Genomic DNA, 4631 nt, shown 5'->3' with positions numbered 1-4631 from the left:
ACGGCAAAGGGGGCAAGCTGCGGTCCGTGCCCGGCCTGCTGGGGTCCTGCCCGGGGACATCGGAGGCTCAGCCAGGGTCTTGAGCCACCGCTGGCAGGTGCACTTTGGGGGCCCTCCGCAGCCGCCCCGGGCCACCCCTTGCAGCCAGCACACTGCTGCCAACAGCCCGCCGCTCTCCGTCACCAGCCAGCCCCGTCTGCACGCATCTGCCGGGGGTGCTTTTTTTGGAGAAATACTGTCACTTTGTCAAAGACCGCACACCGCTCGTTCCCTTATACCCCGACAAGGTGTTCGTGCTGACGTTTTGCGAGGCCTTATTTTACCGTCGTCGGCGCTATCAGGGGAAACGGGCCCGCTCCTTCCGCCCTCCTGGAACCCTGGCTCGGCCCGGAGCGACCAGGATTACCCTCATACCGGTTCTCACCACCTGCATCGACACGCGGCTCTGCCCCGGCCGCCGCAGCTCTCGCCGGCCCGGCCGGGTCCGCACCCCTGGCCGGCACGCCTGGAGCGTTTGGACTTTGTCGTTTTTTTTCTCCAAGAGTCGCCTCTGGCACATGCCATGGACTTCAGCGGGGGCTGCTCCCCGCCCCCTGGGTGTCCTGCCCGGGCACATCGGAGGCTCAGCCTGGGTCTTCAGCCCCTACTGGTAGGTGCGCTTTGGGGGCCCTCCGCAGCCGCCCGGGGCCCATCCCTGCAGCCAGCACACGGCTGCCAGCAGCCACCACACAGCTGCCAACAGCCACCACACAGCTGCCAACAGCCCGCTCTCCGTCACCCCCCAGCCCCTCCTGCATACATCTGCTGGGGGTGCTTTTTTGCCTCCCCCCGTTTTGGCCTATGGAGAAAAGCCAGGGGGAAAACCTCCAGAGTCAGGCCGACCTCATGGAACTCCAACCCGGCCTGGAGCCACCGGTTTGTCCCCTTCCCGGTTCTCAGGACATGCGTCGACGCTCGGCTCAGCCCCGGCCGCCGCAGCTCCCGCCGGCCCGGCCAGCCGGGTCCGCACCCCTGGCCGGCTCGCCTGGAGCGTTTGGACTTTGTCGTTTTTTTCTCCAAGACTCGCCTCTGCCAACTGCCGTGGGCTTCAGCGGGGGCTGCTCCCCGCCTCCTGGGTGTCCTGCCCGGGCACATCGGAGGTTCAGCCTGGGTCTTCAGCCCCTACTGGTAGGTGCACTCCGGGGGCCCTCCGCAGCCGCCCGGGGCCCACCCCTGCAGCCAGCACACGGCTGCCAGCAGCCACCACACAGCTGCCAACAGCCCGCTCCCCATCACCCCCCAGCCCAACTCTGCATACATCTGCTGGGGGTGCTTTTTTTACTTCCCCCGTTTTGGCCTATGGGGAAATGCCAAGGGGAAAACCTCCAGAGTCAGGCCGACCTCATGGAACTCCAACCCGGCCTGGAGCTACTGGTTTGCCCCCTTCCCGGTTCTCAGGACATGCATCGACACTCGGCTCTTCCCCAGCCGCCGCAGCTCCCGCCGGCCCGGCCAGCCGGGTCCGCACCCCTGACCAGCGCCTGGAGCGTTTGGACTTTGTCATTTTTTCTCAAAGACCAATCTCTGCCAACTGCCCTGGGCTTCAGCGGGGGCTGCTCCCCGCCTCCTGGGTGTCCTGCCCGGGCACATCGGAGGCTCAGCCTGGGTCTCGAGCCCCCTACTGGTAGGTGCACTACGGGGGCCCTCCGCAGCCGCCCAGGCCCACCCCTGCAGCCAGCACACGGCTGCCAGCAGCCACCACACAGCTGCCAACAGCCCACTATCCATCACCCACCAGCCCCTCTGCATACATCTGCTGGGGGTGCTTTTTTGACTTCCCCCCTTTTGGCCTATGGGGAAAAGCCAGGGGGGAAACCTCCAGAGTCAGGCCGACCTCATGGAACTCCAACCCGGCCTGGAGCCACCGGTTTGTCCCCTTCCCGGTTCTCAGGACATGCATCGACACTCGGCTCAGCCCCGGCCGCCGCAGCCCCCGCCAGCCCGGCCAGCCGGGTCCGCCACCCTGCCCGGCGCCTGGAGCGTTTGGACTTTGTCGTTTTTTTTCTCCAAGACTCACCTCTGGCACATGCCATGGACCTCAGCGGGGGCTGCTCCCCGCCTCCTGGGTGTCCTGCCCGGGCACATCGGAGGCTCAGCCTGGGTCTCGAGCCCCCTACTGGTAGGTGCACTACGGGGGCCCTCCGCAGCCGCCCAGGCCCACCCCTGCAGCCAGCACACGGCTGCCAGCAGCCACCACACAGCTGCCAACAGCCCACTATCCATCACCCACCAGCCCCTCTGCATACATCTGCTGGGGGTGCTTTTTTGACTTCCCCCCTTTTGGCCTATGGGGAAAAGCCAGGGGGGAAACCTCCAGAGTCAGGCCGACCTCATGGAACTCCAACCCGGCCTGGAGCCACCGGTTTGTCCCCTTCCCGGTTCTCAGGACATGCATCGACACTCGGCTCAGCCCCGGCCGCCGCAGCCCCCGCCAGCCCGGCCAGCCGGGTCCGCCACCCTGCCCGGCGCCTGGAGCGTTTGGACTTTGTCGTTTTTTTTCTCCAAGACTCACCTCTGGCACATGCCATGGACCTCAGCGGGGGCTGCTCCCCGCCTCCTGGGTGTCCTGCCCGGGCACATCGGAGGCTCAGGCAATGTCTTGAGCCACCGCTGGCAGGTGCACTCAGGGGGCCCTCCGCAGCCGCCCAGGCCCACCCCTGCAGCCAGCACACGGCTGCCAGCAGCCACCACACAGCTGCCAACAGCCCGCTCTCCGTCACCCCCCAGCCCAACTCTGCATACATCTGCTGGGGGTGCTTTTTTGACTTCCCCCCTTTTGGCCTATGGGGAAAAGCCAGGGGGAAAACCTCCAGAGTCAGGCCGACCTCATGGAACTCCAACCCGGCCTGGAGCCACCGGTTTGTCCCCTTCCCGGTTCTCAGGACCTGCACTGACACTCGGCTCAACCCCGGCAGCTGCAGCCCCCGCCGGCCCGGCCAGCCGGGTCCGCACCCCTGGCCAGCGCCTGGAGCGTTTGGACTTTGTCGTTTTTTCTCAAAGACCCATCTGTGCCAACTGCCCTGGGCTTCAGCGGGGGCTGCTCCCCGCCTCCTGGGTGTCCTGCCCGGGCACATCGGAGGCTCAGCCTGGGTCTTCAGCCCCTACTGGTAGGTGCACTCGGGGGGGCCCTCCGCAGCCGCCCAGGCCCACCCTTGCAGCCAGCACACGGCTGCCAGCAGCCACCACACAGCTGCCAACAGCCCGCTCGCCATCACCCCCCAGCCCCTCCTGCATACATCTGCCGGGGGTGCTTTTTTGACTTCCCCCGTTTTGGCCAATGGGGAAATGCCAAGGGGAAAACCTCCAGAGTCAGGCCGACCTACTGGAACTCCCACCCGGCCTGGAGCCACAGGTTTGTCCCCTTCCCGGTTCTCACGACATGCATCAACACTCGGCTCAGCCCCGGCAGCCGCAGCTCCCGCCGGCCCGGCCAGCCCGGTCCGCACCCCTGGCCTGCACGCCTGGAGCGTTTGGACTTTGTCGTTTTTTCTCCAAGACTCGCCTCTGGCACATGCCATGGACTTCAGCGGGGGCTGCTCCCCGCCTCCTGGGTGTCCTGCCCGGGCACATCGGAGGCTCAGCCTGGGTCTTGAGCTACTGCTGGTAGGTGCGCTTCGGGGGCCCTCGGCAGCCGCCCAGGCCCACCCCTGCAGCCAGCACACGGCTGCCAGCAGCCACCACACAGCTGCCAACAGCCCGCTCTCCGTCACCCCCCAGCCCCTCCTGCATACATCTGCTGGGGGTGCTTTTTTGACTTCCCCCCTTTTGGCCTATGGGGAAAAGCTAAGGGGAAAACCTCCAGAGTCAGGCCGACCTCCTGGAACTCCCACCCGGCCTGGAGCCACAGGTTTGTCCCCTTCCCGGTTCTCACGACATGCATCAACACTCGGCTCAGCCCCGGCAGCCGCAGCCCCCGCCGGCCCGGCCAGCCCGGTCCGCATCCCTGGCCAGCGCCTGGAGCGTTTGGACTTTGTCATTTTTTCTCAAAGACCCGTCTCTGCCAACTGACGTGGGCTTCAGCGGGGGCTGCTCCCCGCCTCCTGGGTGTCCTGCCCGGGCACATCGGAGGGTCAGCCTGGGTCTTGAGCTACTGCTGGTAGGTGCACTACGGGGGCCCTCGGCAGCCGCCCAGGCCCACCCCTGCAGCCAGCACACGGCTGCCAGCAGCCACCACACAGCTGCCAACAGCCCGCTCCCCGTCACCCCCCAGCCCAACTCTGCATACATCTGGCGGGGGTGCTTTTTTGACTTCCCCCCTTTTGGCCTATGGGGAAAAGCCAGGGGGGAAACCTCCAGAGTCAGGCCGACCTCCTGGAACTCCAACCCGGCCTGGAGCCACCGGTCTGTCCCCTTCCCGGTTCTCAGGACATGCATCAACACTCGGCTCAGCCCCGGCAGCCGCAGCCCCCGCCGGCCCGGCCGGCCCGGTCCGCACCCCTGGCCAGCGCCTGGAGCGTTTGGACTTTGTCGTTTTTTTTCTCCAAGACTCATCTCTGCCAACTGCCGTGGGCTTCAGCGGGGGTGTCTGCTCCCCGCCTCCTGGGTGTCCTGCCCGGGCACATCGGAGGCTCAGCCTGGGTCTTGAGCCCCTA

The sequence above is a fragment of the Eleutherodactylus coqui genome, unplaced genomic scaffold, assembly GCF_035609145.1.
Source record: "Eleutherodactylus coqui strain aEleCoq1 unplaced genomic scaffold, aEleCoq1.hap1 HAP1_SCAFFOLD_327, whole genome shotgun sequence".
NCBI classification, from domain to species: domain Eukaryota; kingdom Metazoa; phylum Chordata; class Amphibia; order Anura; family Eleutherodactylidae; genus Eleutherodactylus; species Eleutherodactylus coqui.
Note: the sequence above shows the minus strand (reverse complement) of the source record.